Here is a 23,945-nt window from a genome sequence, read left to right as displayed (position 1 = left end):
ATAGGTGATGACCCTGCTAAAATTTCACATTCAAAGTCCGACGGAAGGAAAGACAAAGCAAAGGAATGGAAGAAAAATGGGAAAGGTCAAGCTGCTGAAGATGAGGGACTTGCTAAGAATGTGATACAGGAGATTCACAATGACAAGGAAAGGAGTGGCAAGTTCAAATGCTGCTTTACTTGTGGTGGGCCACACTTGAAGAAAGATTGTCAGGTGCAGGCTAGGGTGAATGCTATGCTAGCTGTGGAAAACCAGGAACAAGTGGCAGAGGCAAATGCCAGTGTGGCAGATATTAATAGAGCAACAGGGGCGTTGTTTGTCAACAACCCCTTGGGGCTGATTAATTGAGTTGGCTCGACGAGGACGTCGATTTCAAAGGGTGCGGGTGATTTGTTAGGGCTTGACTCTTTGTCATCGAGTGTGGCACGATTGTGGCAAGGATTAGGGCGTGATGGCCTTGTCATTGGCCTATGTGCAGGCAAAACGATCATGCGGGCGACGGACAAGACATTGTCATGAGGGTTGTTGTAGGCAAGTATTGGTCAAGGTCTTGGGATAGGCAAGACACGCTTGGCAAAGACTTGACAAGGTAGTGTGGGCAGTGTTGGGGCAGCATGGCATGACATGTGCACCAAAGTCAGTGGCACGGGCACTTCGGGCTGTGACAGCAACAAATATGAGCTAAGCTAAAATGCGGCAGTACAGAATGATGGCAAAGGCTTTCAATAGCTAAGGCAAGGCTATGTGAAGGAAAATACAAGCAATGGCACGAGGGAAACAAAGGTTGACATGGACAAGGCAGAAACTGGGCCAAGACATGTGCGGGCGGCAGTGGCATCGGGCGTGTGCGGAAACATCATAGGCGGCAGATTACGGGCAAGGCATTAGTGTGGAGCAATGTCAAAATGAGCCAAGGCTGGGTGCAATGCCAGCCTTGGGCGTGAATCAGCTGGCCAAGTCAAGATGGCACATGCAATGCACATGCCAAAGCAGTTTGGCGGTTACCTTTTCATAACCTCTTGTACCCATGACTGATTTATGCTTGTATCCATAATAATTTCGTGCATATCATGGCCTAAGTAGTTGGGGATGTCAACTACAAGTTAGGAACTGATTTAGCCTTATCCCAACAAGTGGCAAAAGCTATAGACAACAAGTGTCAATGTGCTGTCAAGTCCTAAAGACTGCATGTATTCTATAAATAGGGCCTTTAGATTTAGTCAGATTTAAGTGGCCAATTTCATGTGAAATTCTAAGTGGGAAACAAGAGTGAAACGTGAGGGTTTCAAAGTGTTTCAAAAGGGATTAAGGCTAGCTTGGGCAGTTCTTAGTGTTGGCTAAAAACGACTTGTGTTCTTTGTCAAAAGTAGTTTGTGAACGACTTGTGTTCATAGCAAAGTGAAGGTTTCTTTGTATATTTTCGAAATTGATACAAGGGTTGGGATTTTCCCATATTAGCTTGTGTTCTTTCTGATTTGTTGCCAAAAATTCGTTAAGGCCAAATTTGCTGAAATTTGGCTAAGTGTTAGGGAAAGGCTGAGTCAAGTGTGCAACTTAACTGTCGCGCGGGTGTGACTTTGGACTAACCAAAAATGCTCTGTAACAGTTACCAAGGTGTTTAATCAGAGGGTATGAAGGGGATCCACTAGGAGATAGGGAAAAACAACTAGCAAAGATGTTGGAGTCACGTGGAGTGCACGTGGTGCGGGAATTTCCTGAAATAGGGTACCATGTTGTTGAGCTATTTGATTCTCAGATTGCCCAAAGTTTTGTATGATTTGCTTAAGAATTTTAGCAGTGCCATCTGCTAGAACTTATGTTAGTTTTTATTTCATTTTGGATAGATAATAATTTCTCTTGGTTTTTCTTTGGGCATCGATTTTTTCAAGGGAACAAAATTTGAACTGGGTACTTTTTTCTTTCTAGAGTAGTTGGGATAAAGTTGACGTAAGGAAGTGCTTAGTATGCATCCTAGATATATTTTGTGACTTATTTGATACCAACAGAGTTAAACCTGGACAAGAAGATTGCACAACCTTCCCTATCAGTTTTAAAAATCTTGTGTACTTTGGAAAAAAATGAATAGCCTGATTTGTGATACTTAAGCTCGTTTTCTTGACTTCTATGTTCATTGTTGTGCTTCATGTATAATTTTGTGGCTTTGCTATATTCTTATTTTGATTGAGAGTTGGAGTGGATCTGTCTTGAGTGAGCCATATATCATGTGTGATGTGAGCCTTTTTATTTGTTCTATGAGTTGCATTGAGTTTAGAATTGTCCAATATGTAAGTTAAAATAAAATACTACGTTATGCTCTTTTTGTCTCGTTTGAACTTTTCTACCCTACTTTGATGTGATTGACCCTATTTAGCCCGTCGAGCCTGTATAACCTTTCGATTGGTAGCCATGCTTTTGCCTAAACCTGTTTGCTTTGAATTTTCAAGTTTTGAAAGTCCTTCCTTGAGCACTTAAAAATGCACAATAAGATGAAAAACTAAAGTTGGAGTAAAAGGTTGTTAGGGTTGTAAAGAGGAACCTGTTTAACTTAAAATTTAGTTATTAGGTCTAATAATTAATTTAACAAAATTTAGACCTCAAGCTACGGGATTAAACCAAATTGGTTCAATACTTTGATAATGTCGAAATTATGTGAGTACGATAAAATTGATAAAAATAGTATAGTAATAATAATAATGAAATGAATAATAAGATTCAAGTAATGACAGCAACAACAACAACAACAACAACAACAACAACAACAACAACCCAGTAAAATCTCACTAATGGGGTTGGGGGAGGGTAGTGTGTATGCAGACCTTACCTAACTCCGAAGGAGTAGAGAGGCTATTTTCGAAAGACCTTCGGCTCAAGAAAGCAAAAGAACAAAAGGAGACAATATTAGTATCACCACAGAAATCATAGGAAAAATAGGAACAACATGAAATCCAGAAGAAAGATACAAAGTAAAAGCGATAGCTAGTAAATAGGTCCTGCACTGGAAAGAGAAATAGTAAGACACAATATTGCCACTAGCTATCTTAGACAAAAATACTACCAGACTAGTCCCACAATGGTACAAAGTAAGGCAAGACTCAACTACCTCCTAACCTACATCCTAATACTCGACCTCTACATCTTCCTATCAAGTGTCATGTCCTCGAAAATCTGAAGCCTCGCCATATCCTGCATGATAACCTCTCCCCAATACTTTTTAGGCTGCCATCTATCTCTTCTCATGCCTTCCACAACCAGCCGCTCACATCTCCGTACCGGCATATCTGGCCTTCTCCTTAGAACATGCCCGAACCATTTGAGTCTCGCTTCCCCCATCTTGTCATCAATGGATGTCACGTGCACCTTCTCCCAAATATCATCATTCCTAATCTTATTCATCATAGTGTACCCGCACATCCACATCAACATCCTCATTTTGCTACTTTCATCTTCTGGATATATGAGTTCTTAACATGCCAACACTCAGCCCCATACATCATGGCCGGTCTAACCACCGCTTTGTAGAACTTACCTTTGAGTATCAGTAGCATTCTCTTGTCACACAGGACTCCAGATGCTAACTTTTGCTTCATCCATCCTACCCCAATATGGAGTGTGACATCCTCGTCGATCTCCCCTCCTCCTGGATAATCGAACCAAGGTACTTGAAGCTGCCTCTACTTGAGATGACCTGTGATTCAAGCCTCACATCCAAGCCCGCTTCCCCCGGCTCAACACTGAAGTTACACTCCTGATATTTTGTCTTCGTCCTGCTCAGCTTGAAACACATAGACTCAAGAGCATGTCTCCAAAACCTCCAGCCTCCTGTTAACACCGGCTTGCGGCTCATCAATCAGAACTATGTCATCGGTGAATAGCATGCACCATGGCACCTCCCCTTGAATATGGTGTGTTAACGCGTCCATCACCAGAGAGAATAAGAGCGGACTGAGCGCAAAACCTTAGTGTAACCCCATCACAACCGGAAAATGCTCAGAGTCGCCTCCTACTATCCTAGCCCCAGTCTTAACCTCATCATACATGTCCTTAATTGCCATAATGTAGGGAACTGACACACCTTTTGTCTCCAAGCATCTCTAGAGAACTTCTCTAGGAACCTTGTCATATGCTTTCTTTAGGTCAATAAACACCATGTGCAAATCCTAAATAAGTAATTCTTATTGATTAATAAGGAATGTGTAAGATTCAAGTAATGAAATGAGAATAATAAGGAGTAATTCTTATTGATTAACCCATCCAAATTGATAGCCAACAGTAGAAATGAATGCTAAATAAGTAAGAACCCACTCTAGAGTGTGTGTATATCAAAATATGTGTTACAATGGTGGGGGAAGGGAGATATTTATACGATAACCTTGTTGTAACTGTTTCCTAATTTCACATCCACTCATTATAAACGTTACAGGGAGGATCCCATATACTACGCTGGTAGAAACATAACCATCAGATGTGTTTAATGTAGAATCACGGATATCTCGAATCTACCTAGTGCTAGATGGTAGATGTTTGGATGTTTTAGTTCAGATGGATCACTCTAAAATGATGTTATCTACTACAGATGGAACGGTCCTGGAACTAGCTTCTTCGAATGGTTAAGCCTTTTCACTCTTCTTCCGGGGTGACTTCAGCTGATCCGAATTGACTAGAAAATCCTATACTTGTGACATGTTTATTTATATGCCCTCCACGTATCTGGTGTTAGTTTATATGAGTCCACCAAACTATAGAGTACATGATCCTCTATGAGTTTCTACTGAGAATACTAATGAAACAGTAAGTAAATGAGACACGGGATTTTTACATGGAAAAATCTCACTCAAGGGGACAAAAACCACGACCTACACTTGTAGGCTTTCAACTTCACTAACTTGTAAACATTCTATTACAAGCCACTTTATAACGACTCTATTACAAAGACTTCAACTCAACTAACTTGTGATACACTTATCACAAGCCACTTTGTCGGTCACTAGTTACAAAGACTTTAACTTATGACTAACTCTAGTCACAACAGAAACTCAAAAAGTTTATGGTTTTACAAAGGGGTTCTTAAGCAACGCGTCTAGCTAAGTAATTTAGGAATTACAATAAGAATAATCACAAAGTTACAACTCAACTAAGGACAACAAAATACTAGATTGAAGAACTGGTCCGTAGTAGCGTTTAACTTTGTTCTTCAAGCTCTTGAGAATTGAGTTCATTATTTGCAGAAGGCTTGAATGCTTGAATTAAGTGCTCAAGTGTCCAAGTGATGTTTTATTATAATGCTCCTGTTAATACACCCTTGATGACATCACTTGAATGATGTAAGCATTTGGTAGGTCAAAGGCAAGTGACTGCGAAACTGCTGCACTGTGTGCACTATTTCTGTGCCAGTCACTTTTTAGCTGTGCACAGTAAACTTTCGTACTGCTGTCAGGGAAACACAAGGGATCAGGCCCTTATCTTGTTTCTCCATTTTCTACACTAGCAGTAGTTCATATTAGTTAGAATCCAGGCTGAAATTCGTTCATTTGTAATGTATACTAGGTGTGGCGGGTTCCCTATCTAGTTCTTGACAGTAAGTTTGTTAGATCATCAAAACATAAGGCAAAGATATTCAAAACCCATCAATTTCCCCCTTTTTGATGATAACAAACTTAGACATTGATAACATGTATTTAGAGCAAAGATAACCAGATGAAGTAACATGAACTTCACAAGTTCACCCACACTTTATGCTTCCCCCTTAATCAGATCCCTATTTCAATTATACTTCCCCCTTTTGACATCATTAAAAATAAACAAGCAGGCAAACATCATAAAGAAGTCTATCCTAGCTAACTCATGCCACATATGTGCACACAACATGATAGAGAAGAGAAACAGAGAATACAAGCAATGAGATAATAAAAGAGGATAGATTTTATATATAAAATATATGCCTTTGCTTAAAAAGCAAAGGCAGAATTGGACTGTTGAAAACGAGAGCAGTACTGATACATCCCAATCACATCAAAACCCAAGAAACAAAAACAATATGCCAAGTCATAAAAACTAAAAGAGACAATCCAGAAACTGGTCACTGAAGGGTACTTAGGGGGCACTAGGAGTAGAGGGCTTGGAAGCTGCAGCAAGAGTTTGGAGAACTAAGTCTATTCGGGAATTGGCCAACTTTTGCTCATTGAGAAGTTCTGCTTTTAGGTTCTCCACTTGTGCCCTGAGATCAGCATTCTCTTTTGTCAAACAAGCCACTTTCTCATTTGACTCCGGAGCCCCTTGGGCCTGCTGACCTTCCAGGATAGCATTCCTAGCCTTCAACCTTCGAACCTCCTCAGTTGCACTATTTTGATCATTAATGTGCTGTAAGATGGTTGATGTACTGCCTAACCCCCCATTCTTCTCTATGCACCCTATTCTTCCAACGTTGTTTGTGAGAAGGTATGCTTCTTGGTTCCTACCTTGCCTTACCCCAGCAGCACCTTGAAAAACTTATACCCTTGCGTAAGCAGAAACCCATATGGAAGACCATGATTACCATCCTTGAAGGTTGCTACTTTTTGCATGTATTCGATCATGATAGCAGGCATGTTGACAAGGTTAAAGCCATCCAGTTGCTCCATTAGAAACAGGTCAGACTTAGAGGTCATGGACCTTCTCTCAGCACGAGGCAACAGAACTTTGTTCACTAACTCGAAGAGCAACTGATAAACAGGGAGTAATAACTTCTTGTGAATCTGGTCCCCCTTTTGGTTCGCATTATCCTTTACCACAGCATTCCGAAAATTATACTGACACGCATCTTTCACACTAGACATGCCATCAGTAGGGACCTTTAGAATATCCCCAAGCAGACTCACATCAAACACAATGTCCACCTCCTTCACCAAGGCATAGATATGGTCGGTATCAACGGGAAAGAGGCTGGCATAAAAACTTTGAACCTCATCCTCATGCACTTTGGGTGCATCCATTTGGAACAGATGCCCTCATCGTTGAAACTCAACCATTGCAAGAACTTGACGCATACCAGCCATATCAGAAATTGCTAGGTCAAAAGTGCGACCCAACGAGACCTTTTGGTGCCTGAATCGTTCTGAAGCAGAACTAGTGGCACTCCTAAGCTTTTTCACAGAACCAGGTTCCTTAACAGTTTCAGATTTTCATTTGCCAGACTTCACACCACTTGATTTTGCTTTTACCTTAGACTTGACTAACACATCCTCGTCAGAAACGGAGAGCTCACTCACAACATCCTTCTACTTTGAGTTGGGGAGTGTAACATTCTCTATGAAAGCAGATTCCTTCTACTTCTGGGACCTTATCACTAAGGAACTAGGTTCCTCAGTTGTTTCCTCCTCAACCTATACCATTGGAACATCCTTATCACACACTATAACATTGTCTTTCACTAATCTCCTCCTTTTCGTCTTACTACTTTTTCTGCTCTTTTGAAGGGCAGAGTCAAAGGCTACCTTTGCTTGCAACCTAGTAGTAGGTCGCTTAGTAGAAGACTCAGGAGTGGACACTACCCTTTGCTTGACTATTAAAGCATCAAGAGCAACGTTGTCTAGATCCTCCTCATCACTAGACCTCATCTCAGGGACTTGAATGTCCAACGGTGCAACAGCAAATGTAGGAGTAGAACTGGCCTGGGACCAGTAGTTTCTACTAGTATAGAGCCCTCAACAATCACCATGGCTCCTTCTCCCCCCATACCGTGTATCTTGTTCCTCTGGGAAATTATCTCATGTAAGACGTCATCAGCAGACACCACAAAGATGGTCGCGACATTTTTTTCTGTAATAGGTTCCATGACCACCACAGAATCTGATGCAATAATGGCAGAAACCTTTGTGACCTCAGGACTTTTACCATGTTCTCCATTTTTTCCTTGATCAATGGGAAACTTAGAAGATAGAGAAGAAGGGTCAACAATATTTGGGTTTTCTAGGATAGTTAACTTAGGACTGGAGGGAGACAGGGAATCTGGGTTAGGAGTGATTTTAGAGATACGAACAGGAGTGGTTACAATAGACTCATTGGGGATGGATGACTCGATGGGTTTTTCAGTATTAGAGACGACTGAGGCAGTGATTTCGGATTTTGTGTGAGCCATTTGAGATAGAAAGAAAGTTCTTTGGGGAAATTCTAATGGAGGACTGCGGTTTGTGAAGAAAGGAGAAGGGTTTTAATGAGAGTGTATATGAAGAGAGAGATAGGAACCAGTTCTGAAATGGCGGTTGTGCTTGGAGAAATGAAACGTTTCAGAGGGAGATGGAACGATTTGAAGTGAAGGAACGTGACAGCAGGGTCTGAAAAGGTGGATGACATAGCAGTTGATATTTGTACCTTTTCAAGACGTGTATCAAAGAATGCATAGAACTACTAAACTTTGGTACATGAACGGAGTTCTTGACCTGTTAAAAAGAAATTTCCAAAAGTTGAGGTAATTAGACATATTGAAGCCGATTCAGATAAAAATGTCGAACCCTCTTCCAAAGAATTTTGATTATTCTCAAAGGTGCACAAAATCTCTAATTCCTCGGGTCACAGCACAAAAAAGTGTTGGCATCTGAAAAGAGTAGTTCAGAAGCTTATTGATGCAGGTGAGATTATCGTGCAAAATCCATATGCAGTAGACACTAGCCAAAGTCCATCGGCTGTTCATAATGAGACGCATATGGTGGGTATGATTTGTGGTGGAAAGAAATATGAGAATTCTTCTGAGATCCTCGGAGGGCCACTTGCCACGAAGTTTTCAGCGCTATCAGTCTCAGTTCCAAAAGTTGATCTTAAGAACAAGTTGGCAAAAGGGACCCAAAAGCTATTTGCTGAGGTCAATGTGATTGAAATTGGTAATGATATTGGTAATATTGATGTGGAACTCAGTGGTTAAGATGTCGAGCTTGGTAATTGGAAAGACGTTCCCTTCTTGGTTAGTTAGGGAGGAGTTCTGGTGGTTTATTTTGTTGTCATTTCTGTTGTCCGAGTTATTTCAGGGTTGTGATCCAGATACTGTCTTGCGACTCAAACCCTTCTATCCTTTTATTTTGCCTAGTTCGTTTAGTCATAGTAACTCATTTAGTGTTGTCTAGGTTTGTTTCAGGATTGTAACCGTAGTTTATTTTGCTTGTTTTTGTGGTTCAAACCCTGTCACCGTCTGTCTAGTGCAATTTTCTGTTATTTCTAGTCATTTTTTGTTTAGTTCTCTTATCCTTTTATAGTTCTTTTCATGATGGCTCTAGTGACATGACATGCACGCATAATTAGGCCTAGTCTTAAAAGTTAGTTTAATTATGAAGCAATGACACAATTTTGAAGATGATATGGACACTTGAGGGAAATAAGTACAGATTTGGACATTTTGAGATCATTTGAAACCCGAACCACGTGAAACTGAGGCAGATAGTTTGCAAAGTTAATGGGACGACAAGAATTTATTACAAGAGAGTGCGTCCCAACAATTTGAAGCAAGAAACTTTGAGTTCAAGTGCATCTCAAGTTACAAGATAAAGTTAAGAAAGTTTTATCCGAATTAACGGAGGATATCCATTGTGCAGAGGGAATCACCCAATGAGGGTTCTGTAGTTGACAAGGAACTAAAGAAAAGTGGAAGGCATATCAGTGATATCAATGCCTAAGCCGCAAAAGAAATATTGTGCATGATCTTCAATTTTCATCCTCAAGTTGCATGTGTTGTACTTGGCATTTTCAGGGATTGGGAGGCCCTCTTTCAGCTACCCAAATACTTATACCATTCGAAATCCTTTTAAGCCTGTACTGATTTCTTCAACCTCCCCTCTTTTGGAATCAAGTTAGAGTAATACGAAAAAAAATTCATATCCCCATAGGTTTATTTTAGAAAGTTCATTCTAAAAGGAAAATTCAAAAAAAAAAGAAAAAATAGAGATGAAGAAAAAAAGGGGAAAAAGAAAAAAAAGAAAAAAAAATAAGGAAAAAGAAAAAAGGAAAAAGGAAAATAGCAACAAAAAGTAGTCTTGTGAACTACGTTTGACCTGATTCTTGTCACCACAGGATACGTAGGCAGCCTTACGGTTCGGTCGCACCAAATAAAATATTTCATAATCCCACGAAGTCGAGAGTGGGGAAGTCTTTCTTAGAAATTCCATTTCAAAAAGGAAAATAGAAAAAAAGAGAATCAAATTCCATTGTTTCATAAATTGGGGCAAATTTTTTAGAATGGATTCCAAAAGTTGTAAATAAATTAACCCCGTTGTCTTAGTTATTTTGAGCCTTTATGATATCCTTTCTTTCTAACACTGTCTAAAATCCACATTACAGTCCAAAAAAGACCTCCGAGATAATCTTTGAGAGTGCTGAGTTTAGACACGCTAAGAGTATATGATGTTTTTACTATGGTTAATGCCTTGTCATCTGCAGAATCAGAGGAAATAAGAAGAAAAGAACAAAATGAGAGAGTCTTATTGGTGAAAACCTTCACAGGCACCATAAGGCGACGGTAAGTTGAGAGAAAAGAACAAAATGAGAGAGTCTTATTGGTGAAAACCTTCACAGACACCATAATGCGATGGTGAGTTGAAAGAAAGAACAAAATGAGAGAGGCTTGATGGTGAAAACCCTTCGGCCACTACAAGTCGAATAAGGATCGTGAATCAGATTGGATAATCGAAGCATTGAATCTCAGTTTCATGGTTTTGGGGGTATAACAGGAGTTGAACATCAAACTTGCTTGACAGATTAGGCCATTTAATCCAAAGGTGCATGTCATGGTCATTAGAGTTGGTATCCACATCTGATAAGTTTCTACTTTGTAGTTTTCTTGTTAGGAATAATCTCTTTCCATTGTAATTTACTTTGTTCCTTTGTCTTGTTTACTTCCTCTTCCTGAGTCTGTTTGGTCAGAACAAGTGAGAAATGACTTCAAAATTTTCCACCAGCTTTCCAATTGCACAAAACGGGATCTAGCTAGAACATCAAAGTGGCATAAGTCAAGAAAGAGCAACATGTGCACTGAGTTTGTAACAATCAACGTGCTTTGGGATTCATGTGAAGTACAAAGGTTTGGTATATGTCAATTCATGAACAATGCAACAGATAGAGGGTGTTGGGTTTGAACGGATCAAAGGTATTTTCTGTGATAAGGTTGACAGAGAAAGTGGTTAACCAATAACAAGCAAGGTCTTCCAAGTGAAAATCAAAGTTATCATAGCAAATGAAGGAGCAATCTCCCTCTAAGTCAATGCCACAAACTAACCACCATGTTTAAACTCACAAGTTTTCTTTGTTTGAAACAGGGACGAAGACTATATCCAAATCAAAGCTTGGAAGCTTGAATTTTTCGAGTGTCGTGCCCAAATTTTGTCAGCATAAAGATGGTTTGGAAAGGGGAAAGAAAAATTTGTTCGATATGCAGGAACCCTCCATGAGGAAAAGCATGGTTCAGGGGCAAGGAATTTTTTTCGTTCTGCAGAGATCCTCCATAAAGAGAGCATGGCTCAGGTAAGTTCATTCTCGGTTTCAGTACCCTCATGGATAATGGGATTTAATTTCAAGTTCTCAGGACCCTCCTAGATAATGGGATTTAGTAAGTTTCTAAAACCTTCATAGATAACAAGATTTAGCGTGAGTTCTACCTTCAAGAAATATAAGTTAGCTTTGAAGTTTTTCACTCTTAAGATGGAATATAATTTTAAATTTTCAGGGCCCTCATAGATAATATAATTTAGCTTTTAAATTCTTAGAGCTCTTTTGGGTAACATGATTTGATTAACACTCACAGATGTACCTAGATACCAAATTGGGCAGAAACGTTTCTTTTATTTTGTCTGTTTTATTGTAATCAGGCACCCACTTGGAGAACAAGTACAGTTCAAGTTTTGGCAATTAGACGCCCACCTGGAGAATAAGGGAATACAATTCAAGTTTTGGCAATCAGGCGCCCACCTGGAGAACAAGGGAATCTAGTTCGACTTTTGGCAAACAGGTGCCCACCTGGAGAACAAGGGAATGCAGTTCGAGATTTGGCAAACGGGCGCCCACCTGGAGAACAAGGGAATACAGTTCAAGTTTTGGCAATCAGGCGCCCACCTAGAGAACAATGGAATACAGTTCGAGTTTTGGAAATCAGGCGCCCACCTGGAGAACAAGGGAATACAGTTCGAGTTTTGGCAATGAGGCGCCTACCTGGAGAACAAGGGAATACAGTTCGGGTTTTGGCAATCAGGCGCCCACTGAAAAACAAGGGAATACAGTTCTAGTTTTGGCAATCAGGCACCCACTTGGAGAACAAGGGAATACAATTCAAGTTTTGGCAATCAGGCGCCCGCCTTGAGAACAAGGGAATACAGTTCGAGTTTTGGCAATCAGGTGCCCACTTGGAGAATAAGGGAATACAGTTCAAGTTTTTGTAATCAGGCGCCCACCTGGAGAACAAGGCAATACATTTCAAGTTGAAACAATCAGGCGCCCACCTGGAGAACAAAGGAATACATTTCAGTTGAAGCAATCAGGCGCCCACCTGGAGAACAAGGGAATTCAGTTCAAGTTTTGGCAATCAGGCGCCCACTTGGGGAGCAAGGGAATACAGTTCAAGTTTTGGCAATCAGGCGCCCACCTGGAGAACAAGGGAATATAGTTCAAGTTTTGGCAATCAGGCGCCCACATGGAGAACAAGGGAATACAGTTAAAGTTTTGGCAATCAGGCGCCCACCTGGAGAACAATGGAATACAGTTCAAGTTTCGGCAATCAGGCGCCCACCTTGAGAACAAGGGAATACAATTCAATTTTTTGGCAATTGAGCACCCACCTGGATAACAAGGGAATACAGTTCAAGTTTTGGCAATCAGGTGCCCACCTAGATAACAAGGGAATACAGTTCAAGTTTTGGCAATCAGGCGCCCACCTAGAGAACAAGGGAATATAGTTCAAGTTTTGGCAATCAGACGCCTACCTGGAGAACAAGGGAATACAGTTCATATTTTGGCAATCAGTCACCCACCTGGCGAACAAGGGAATACAGTTCATGTTTTTGGCAATCAGGTGCCCGCCTGGAGAACAAGGGAGTATAGTTCAAGTTTTGGCAATCAGGCGCCCACCTGGAGAACAAGGGAATACAGTTCAAGTTTTGGCAATCAGGCACCCACCTATAGAACTAAGGAATACAGTTCAAGTTTTGGAAATCAGGCGCCCACCTGGAGAACAAAGGAATCCAGTTCAACTTTTGGCAAACAGGCGCCCACCTAGAGAACAAGGGAATGCAGTTCGAGTTTTGCCAAATAGGCGCTCACCTGGAGAACAAGGGAATACATATCAAGTTTTTGGCAATCAGGCGCCCACCTGGAGAACAAGGTAATACAGTACGAGTTTTGGTAGTCAAGCGTCCACCTGAAGAAAAAGGGAAGTCATTTCAGAATTCAATTCAAGTTGGAAGTAGCAGACGCTCACGGCAAGAATGCAAGTAAGCAGTCCGAGATGATCAACACAAGTTTGTCTCAATCTAGAAAAAAAAGAAGTGAATCTAAATGCAGAAGTAGCTGAAAGATGTGAGCTACTCAAGACATGGCTGAGGTCACAAGCACTGCATGTCTGGTCTTGATCCGAAAAAGCTGAAGAAGAATGAACTAGTACCTGCAGCTAGCAAGCGTCAAGGTTCAAATCTAAAGTATGCATGAAGAACCATTCAAGACTCAAGATCAAGCTTCAAAAGACTTATAGATAGGAATCTTGTAACTCATAGTTGACAAGCGTAGTTAGTCTTTTTGATTTTTTTTATTTTGATGTAATAACAGGACCACGGACCGGAATCTCGACAGAACGGCACCTCGATCGGCTCTCCACCTTAGTATACTTCATCACCTCATTCATTTCTGAACTACACGTGGCCTGATTCCTTTATAGCCAAGGATATGTAGGCAGCTCAGATACCAGGGTTCGGTCACATTCTCCTTCCTCTTAGTTTTGGTCTCCCTAAATAAGGGTCGGGTCAAAAAACCTATCTAGTCGTTCTTTGTCTGAAAACTCTTCGCGTTTCCAGTCAAAGAGGGGCAGCTGTAGACATGTGATTTTTGACCCTTCCCAAGATTATACATATTTTAGCATATAAATATTTAGTTTAGGTCTAATATAGTTATTTCAACTAGCTTTGGCTCTTCTATTATATTTTATAACAAAAATAAAAATTACAAAAATATTTACCTAGTTACTTTTAATTCATGTACCTTTCATAATTTAAAAAAAAATATACAAAGATAGTACCTTATTTTCATCTTTATATAATCTTGAAAATCCAAAAAAAATATATAGTTTCATATTTTAATATAGTTTTAGTTTAATTAATTAGGATTATTTTTTGCATTGTGTAGTATTTTTATTTTATATTAAAGGGAGTCAATTAAGGTGTAGGACCATAATTTTAGAAGTCTTAGAGCCCAATTTTTGGCTCAATTGTGATTAGCTTATTAAGCCCAATACCCAATACCCATTAAGCTAACCCTACGGACCCTTCTAGACTCTTTTTTTGAATAAAATAAAAGAAAAAACCTAAAAATCCCTAACCGAGAAAACAAATCCGTCGTTTCTGATTTTGAAAAAATGGATAAATCCTTTGAACATCATCTTCTTGATCTGGTTATCCGCAGAGAACACCATACTCAAAAAAGAATCAGCTACACAACCTAAAATTCTAGTTTCCTCCACCTTAAAAATCAATGAACTCTTAATCTTGAAGGACCAAGAACAGTAGCGACCAAATCGTTGAAGATGTAACAGTGCACCTCCTCATTTTAGGACCTCTCATTTTTTCGGATTCAAGACTTGGAATCCAACATCAGCGAACACCATAGCCATCACCACCCAACTCGCCGGAAAACGAGTTCCAGCCGAAGCATAGCAGTAACCAAACGACAATCACCCACCTATTTTCAAAAAAAAACAAACCAATTAGATCTGAAAACTAAGAAAAGGTTTTTGAAAATCTGGATTTCCAAGAAGTTTTTGAGGTCGAAATTTGTTGCTCGATTGTTGAGGTTTTCCGGACTCGTGCGATTTCAGTCGAGGTCCGTTCGAGGTTATTTTCATGATCCAAGGATCCATCTCTTGTTGTTGTTGATGAAGACTTGAAGTTAATTTGAGTGTTAGAGATTTCCGGAATTCAAATACATCTGAAAAATTGGGTTTTCTACAAGTTGTGGAGGTCAAAATTGTTATTGCTTTGTTGTTTATTGCTGAAAACCAGTAGCCAAACCTCAAGCATCTCTTATCAGTCTTTGTTTGGTTTTTTCCTTGCAATCCTGAACTCTTAGGTACTCCTCTAACCTTTCATGTAATGTATGCTAAGAATTGGTTATATAATGTGCTAAAAATTACAGTAACCTATTTGTATATCACATGGAATTCTTATCAGAATAATTTTTGATGATTAAGTGTTACTGAGATGAGTAGAATTAGATACAAAAATTGCTGAAATTTGCTATGATGTTTTATTTGAAATCATATGATATCTGACTGTGCTGAGTTTTAGTAGTAACCAAACTTGGTAATTAGAAGGTTTAGATTTGACTTGATTTGCTCGTTTAAAAACTAGTTCGTCCTAAGTCTTCCAAGTTGGGAAAAGTAAATTTGCAGATGGAAAATAAGAATGGAATGTAAAAAGTTGTAGCATTCAAATTCGTTGGAAAATATAATGGAAGAGAAAATATGGACCCAGATTGGAGTATCGTACAAAATGTTGGACCTTAGATAATTTTTCTTGTTGTCATTTTGTTTATTGGTCGCTAGTAGTTTGCTTTAGGCGCGATTTAATATATCGTTGTGATTGTGGACACGTTCGCGTGACATAATTTCAATTCTAAAAAAATAAAATCAAAGTATGCATTCTCGCAACTTCGATCAAACTTTCTTAATAATAATAAAGCGTTACTAATTGTGGACACGTTCACGTGACATAATTTTTGACGCGCCAAACAAATGGATACACGTACGCGTGACTTATTTTCAAGATAATTTCTTAATTAAAAAAGGCAAATGAACATAGGTTCTAAAAGTAAGTAATTAGACAATTTGATTAAGCCAAGTATGATCAAAGCGACCGTGCTGAAACCATGGAACTCGGGAATGCCTAACCCCTTCTCCCGGGTTAACAGAATTCCTTACCCGAATTTCTATGTTCGCAGACCGTAAATAGAGTCAAACTTCCTCGACTCTGGATTTTAAACCGGTGACTTGGGACACCATAAACTATCCCAAGTGGCGACTCTGATTATAAATAATCCTATTTCGATTGTCACTTAAATTGGAAAAAACTCTCTTATATCCCCTTCTCGGGTAGTAAAAAGGAGGTGTGACAGGGACCACGTCCAAACATACCAACAACTCCCATAACATAACACGAAATTACTCAAGGCCCCAAAACACACATAACAACATCGAAATGACGAATCACGCCTCAATCCAAAAATCAATGAACTTGAAACTTCAAACTTCCACAACCGATGCTGAAATCCATCAAATCACGTTCGATTGACCTCAAATTTTGCACATAAGTCACATTTGATATTACGGGCGTGCTCCAACTTCTGAAATTAAAATCCGACCCCGATATCAAAAAGTCCACTATCGGTCAAACTTTCCAAAAAATTCAACTTTCACCATTTGGAGTCAAATTCAACTATGGACCTCCAAATCACAATCTGGACAAGCTCCTAAATCCAAAATTACCCAACGGTGCTAACGGAACTATCAAAATTCCAGTTCGAGGTCAAATATTAAAAAATTAAACTCGGTCAACTCTTTCAAATTTAAAGCTCCCTAGTTGAGAATCATTTTTTTCAAAATCAGTCCCGAATAACCTGAAAACCAAAACCGACGATTCATATAAGTTAAAATATATCATACAGAGCTACTCATGTCCGTAAACTATCGAACGAAGTACAAATACTCAAAACGATCAGTCGGGTTGTTACAGAAACAATGACAGTAAGAGGAAAAGGAAAAGAGGAAGATCAAGTGGAATTTCACAAAACCGGTGGTTTTGTAATCATAAAAGTTTACCATTGATCATCGGCATCCGAGAATTAGAGAGGGAGAGAATGATGCTATTTTTAAAATCCCTAAACTCTCTGTGAGTGTTTACTTTATTTTTCTCTTTTATATTCTTGAAATTTTATAATTTGATTTTAAATACAAACAAAGACAATAAATTTTGATTATAACTCCAATGGAGTTTGTAAGAAATTATAACCACCCAAAGTGGTAAAATTTTTATGTTTTGTCATGATCAAATTCATGTATGATTGTGAGCACAAGAAGTGGAAGCCCGTCCCATTGAATTTGCTTCATTCGCATTCCCTTAAGAGAATGTGATAGCAATATGTGATAGGTCTGAACGAAGATAAAATTATTACCGTGAAGGTATCAATGGATGTGAATGCGGCAATAGATGAAATTAAAATCGTCATCATTGTAGTAATGAGAGCAATAAGGATTCTCAAAATAATCCTTCACTCTATGAAAGTAGCGTTTGTTATCGATTTGACATGAGATTTTGTAAAGCACATATAAATGATTATGGTCCATTCATGATGTGAATGTGACAACATATGATTTATGAATACATATTCATTTTTGGAAGAATATGAGTGTGCTAGTGGTATATACCACACTCACCTCTAGAAGGAGGTTTGAGAGAAAATAAGAAAATAATGTGATTATTATGGCATAAATGGTCATTGACCACGTACTTATTGTACGCCAAATATTTTGACAGTTATTAAAAGACAACGGTAATGCAAGAAACAGATCTTGCATATAATTTTGACCATAACCATTATGGTATAACTTTCTCTTTAAAAGAGATATTCACCATATGGATGTTGATGAATATGTGGTACTACAAAATTATTGAGAACTCTGCAAGAGCCAATTATACTATTTTGGAGAAATACAATTGATTACCACTAAGGTATTGTATTGTAGTAAGTCTCAAATAAACTCATTTAGTTTCTAAAGTATACGCAAAAGCGGTTGATTATATTGAGACTATAAATAAAGTAAAGATTTTATATCTTCTATTACTATAACTTGTAGCGGGATAATATGTATGTGAAAAGCTACTTGCTTTATTCTCTAGTTTGTACTACACAAATAAAAGAATACCACACTAAAGTGGATGTTTATTGATATAAAAACTCATATCAGAATAAATTTGGAGTTTATTGATAATTGCACATGTCATGGTGTAAACTTAAAGTTTATCAATATTGATAATTTATTCAGTTGTCATAATTGATTTAGCCATGTTAATTTAAGTATGATGTACAAAAATAAAAGAGAATTTACATGGGTAAATATTAAAGATCTAGAAAATTCTGTACGAATTCTCTTATGTTGTTCCCATTAATTGATAGACCAACTAAAATTGGGATTGAATCCCATGAATGCTGGAAATATCAAAGGTGAATATAGGCCCATTCACCTGCCAGTATACCACATAAGATGCATCTATGAGATGGTTACATGTACAATTATTATTAACCCGCAACATGGTGTTTGCCAGATAACTTGCTCAATAATTTAATTTAGAGCATATTCCAAATTTTTTATTCAAGATAGTTCATCTTGATAAGTTGGTTTATATCATGGCTACTTTATCAAAATAATTTATTGAGTGCCTCCACTTAATAGTTTAAGTATTGTTTATGAGAACAAAGTTATCTATATCAGTTTGATATACGTTATATACGAAAGTATATTATTTTCTCCTCTCACAAGTGGTTCGGGGTTAGGAACTAAATAATTCCATCTTATTATTATTGATGTGCAGTGTATATTTTGATTAACACTATCACGCACAAAGATGAGTTCTAAAAGTTGAGGAAACAAGTTAGTTTTTCTAACATGAGAGGGAGACATGATAAATAATTGAGAAAAAGTTACATGGAAAGAATTATCATTTGTACATCTAGATCCTCAAATAAGATAATATGAACTTGAAGTTCATAAAACATAATTGATTTGAAATATATTTGCAAAGCATGCTAGACGTATTTGCTAACCCAAAGAAAGTAACTATATTCTCATTACAAATGCTCCTACTAAGTTCTAGAAGGACAAAGTCTATGGTACGCTTAAAGCATGTAGACAGATCGGTTTCAAATAAACTTATTCATAAAGAAGATGAACAAATGATCAAAATGATCATAATAAAGGAGGTAAGTGATCTAGAAGATCACATGACATAATACTTCATTAAATCTCATGAGAGGTTCAGGTACCTGAATATATGAATGAAGAGATCTCTATATTATATCTTTATGGAAAAAAAATGAGGTTGAAACCGATATAAAATATTCGTCGTCGACATCTATGATAGCACTATATATATAAGAGGATATTAAGTCTAGAGAAACAATTCATGTAGAATTGGTTTCATATGAAATACATGTATGTAGTTTTCAACCTATAGTTCAAATACTTGAAAATATAAAGTCAATGATATGTGCAATCGGTTTTCGATATCTTATTTGTCTAGCATGACATGAAAATTGATATGCATCTAATAAAGGTCTATTATATGACTTATATGATAATCTTTGAAGGATTTAAATCGCTTGAAGCATATACTATTCTTGGTCCTGAAGTACCATATGATAAGTATAATTTGTGCACATATGTATCTTGCTATAACTATAAATATGATAATATAATAGCGGGAATTTTTTATATTTATGGAGATATTGAAAAGGCCTTCCCACAACATTTTATGAAGACATTATATATCTCTCAAAAATGATGATTTCAAGGTACAACATCAATGGCGGAGGCAGGATCTCCGCGAAGAGGGTTCAAAAAGAAAAAGTTAAAAAATAATTGTAGCTAGTGAGAATTGAACCTATGACCTTACCAAGGTTTTGAATCCCCTCAACCACTAAGCTACACTTTTGGGTTGTATCAAAGGGATTTAAAACATAATATATATAGGTAAAAAATAGATTTTGCCTTATATATACAATATAATATTTTGGCAAAGGGGGTTCATATGAACTCCCTTCCGCCCCCCTAAATCCGCCCCTGTGCAACATATTCATTCAAGTTAATATGACTGATTTGTTTATCAAGTCTTTACCAACGATCTTTTGAAGATGATGCACATGATTATAATGTGAAGGTTCATGGATGTGAATTAATGCTCTCATCAGGGGGAGTTAATACGCGTTGTACTCTTTTTTCCTTATAAGGTTTTGTCCCACTGGTTTTCCTTGCAAGGTTTTTAACGAGGCAACCAAAAGGCATATTGTTAGATATGTGTACTCTTTTTCCTTTACTAGAATTTTTTTCCCACTGGGTTTTAATTTAGTTAAAGCTTTAACGAGGCACATTATATGTTGAATAGACATTCAAGAGTGAGTGTTACAAATAGAGTTTTATTTAAGGTGAATGTCTATATTTTAGAGAGATTGTAGGAATTTTACTTAGTGGCTAAGTCATTCTTTCCTTATAAATAGAGGGGTTCTATTCCATTGTAATTCATCCCAAATCAATAAGAATTCTCTCTCCCCACTTTTCTCTGCAATATTCTTCTTCTTCTTTTAGTGTTCATAACAATATATGAGATATTAACAATTCTAAATGATATTAAATTTAACTGAATAAAAGTAGGTATCTTGACTACAATTATAACTTCTAAAATTCTATTGTAAAATTTATTTATAGTATAAAGTAATTCTTAATTCTTTGAGATCTACAAAGAATTTCCATTTGTTTTTTTGGAACATGCCATACATTGATGATTTTTGTTTTCTAATCGATTTACCATTATTTGAAAATGAGTTATAGTTGAACTAAATATATTTGCGATCAATATTTACAATCTTCATGAGCTTATAATTTTATTTTATAACTCAAACAAAATTTTAAATAAATTTTTATTCAATGAGATGGCTTACACACACAAAGCAATTCTTAAATTATCAATTATTCAAATAAGATAATTTATGAGATATTAATATTTCTAAATGATGTTAAATTTAGTTGAATAAAAGTGAGCTTCTTGACAACAATTATGGCTTCTAAAAGTCATTTCGATTGCAGGTTTTATTTATGGTTAAAAGGGATTCTTAATTCTTTGAAATCTACAAAGAATTTTCATTTTTTTTTTTTTGGAACATGTCATGCAGTGATGGTTCTTTACCTAATTGAGTTATCACTATTTGAAAAACAATTCTTATTGAATAAAAACATAATTAAGTATATACAATTAACATTCATCATCTTCAAGAACATATACTTTTATTTTATAACTCAAAGACAAATTTTAAATAAATTTTTACTCGGTGAGATAAGATAGATGCACAAAGCACGTACATTAAGACTAGTTATTATAAAAGTACAAAGTTTCTACTGCACTATTGATGGACTTTTTTACTCTTTGTATGTATATTCTATATTGGATATTTTTTGTTTAAGAAAACCAAAATTTCTAAAATTTAGTGTTAGGAATCTTTTACCAAAATTGTCATATGATACAAAGAAAAAAATAGAAAAATATCACTTTACAATTAGGATTCAACAATTAATAGTTTAGGATTCTTCAACCAAAAATAACGTAGTATATAAAAGAAAAAGTAGAAGAATGTCACTTTAGATTTGTTAGAATATGTATATGTATAATTAGTCTAGTCCCATATGTAGTAGGAGTAGATGTGTTTTAATAGGGTTCACTGAATTATTGTTAATATATAAAAAATATAATTTTCTCTCATGCGTCCTCACATAATATCAGAGTGGAAGTAAGAAAATTGTTGTTATTTGTCATTCCAGCGACATCAGAAAGGAAAAAACCCGTCGCCGTGCAATATTTTTGGCGACTTAAGGTTGTCCGCTTAAGAAAAATTATTATCCGTAAATATTGTGCAAAGACCAACACCACCACGAGGCATATCAGCCTCCGGTGACTAACCCTTAAAAAAAATCTCCGGCAGAAAACCTTCCACGCGTCGGAGTGTGAGGCTTCTTCCTATCATTTTTTGGCGATGACTCTTCTGGATAGTCTGTTCCCCTTGTAATTCCCAGCCCACCCATCATATCTTCTTTATATTCCAACCACTTCCAATTTTTTCCGGTAACTACAATGATTTTTCTGACAGGAATAGTATTTTTCTGGCAGAAATAGTGCTTTTCCGACAGAAACAATGTTTTCTTCCCTGTTTCAGCGAGAAATAGATGAGTATTTTTATTATTTATTTCTAGACCTATCTCTACTGCAATGATGTCTTTGGGATTTGATATATTTAGTTCTAAAAATATGGGTTCTGAGAATTCAAGCTTCATGATTACTTTGGAGCCCTTAATGGGAAGTTCAAACTATTTAGCTTCGGCTTCCACTGTTGAATTATGGTGCAAGGGCCAATGTGTTCAAGATCACTTAACCAAAAAGACCAGTGATGGAGATGAAAAGGTCATAGCCACAGAAGCCTTATCCATACCAACTTTTGAGGAGTATAGTGTTGCACCTCCTAGATCCCCAGCCACAAAAACACCACTCTTGACTTATCATCGTCGTTCATGCCAAACATCAGGCCCAACTGATTCACGTCTTGTACCTGGTCCTACTCCTACTGCGAGTTTGTCTCCTCCTAGTCCATCTATTGCACTTCAGAAAGGTACACAGATCACACTTAATCATAATCCTCATTATGTCGGTTTATGTTATCATCATCTGTCATAACCCCATTATGCTTTGGTATCTTGTTTGTCCTTTGTTTCCATCCCTAAGTCTACAGGTGAAGCACTGTCCCATCCAGAATGGCAACAGGTTATGATTGATGAGATGTCTGCTTTACATACAAGTGATACTTGGGAACTTATTCCTCTTCATCCCGATAAATCTACTGTTGGTATCGTTAGGTTTAGTAGTCAAAGTTGGTCTGGATGACCAAGTTGATCGATTTAAGGGCCATGGTGTTACCAATATACTCAAATATTTGGGCTCGATCCCGGGATTAAAATAGCATCAATTCGTCTTTTTCTATCCATAGTTGTTGTTTGTCATTGGCCTCTCTATCAATTGGATATAAAGAATGTTGTTCTTCATAGTGATCTTGAGGATGAAGTTTATATGGAGCAACCACCTGGTTTCGCTACTCAAGGGGACTAGGGAGTCTAGCTTCTTTGTGTGTCGCTTTCTCTAGTCACTTTATGGTATAAAGCAGTGTCCTTGTACCTGGTTTGATAAGTTCAACACAATTATCCAGGAGTGTGGTATGACTCATAGTGAAGCTGATCACTTTGTGTTTTATCGGCATTCTGCTTCAAATCTCTATATTTATCTGATAGTTTATGTTAACGATATTGTTATTACCATCAATGATCAAGATGATATTAGTAAGTTAAAGCAACATCTTTTTCGACACTTTTAGACTAAGGATCTGGATAGATTAAAGTATTTTCTGGATATTGAGGTCGCTCAGTCTCGCTCAAATATTATGACTTCACAACAAAAGTATGTCTTAAACATTCTAGAGGAGACAGGAATGACATGATGTAGACCTATTGACACTCTAAGGCATCCGAATTCTAAACTTCTGTCAGGACAGGGGAAGCCGCTTAGTGATCTTGCAAGATATAGGCAGCTGATTGGTAAACTAAACTACCCTATAGTGGCTAGAACTGACATTTTTTCCTCCGAGTGTTTTAAGTCAGTTGGATTCTCCCTATGATAGTCATTGGGATGTGGTTATCTGCATTCTTCGGTATGTAAAGTCAACTACAAGCAAAGGGTTTTTATTTGAGGATCAAAGCCATGAGCAGATCATTTGATACTCAGATGTTGCTTGGGCAGGATCACCTTCTAATAGAGTTATACGTCTGGATATTGTGTTTTAGTATAAGGTAATTTGGTGTCTTGAAAGAGAAAGAAATAGAATGCGGTTGCTTGGTCTATGGCAGAAGCAGAATATCGAGCAATGACTAT

The sequence above is a fragment of the Nicotiana sylvestris genome, chromosome 8 (genome assembly GCF_000393655.2).
Source record: "Nicotiana sylvestris chromosome 8, ASM39365v2, whole genome shotgun sequence".
NCBI lineage: Eukaryota > Viridiplantae > Streptophyta > Magnoliopsida > Solanales > Solanaceae > Nicotiana > Nicotiana sylvestris.
This window is presented reverse-complemented; position numbering follows the sequence as displayed.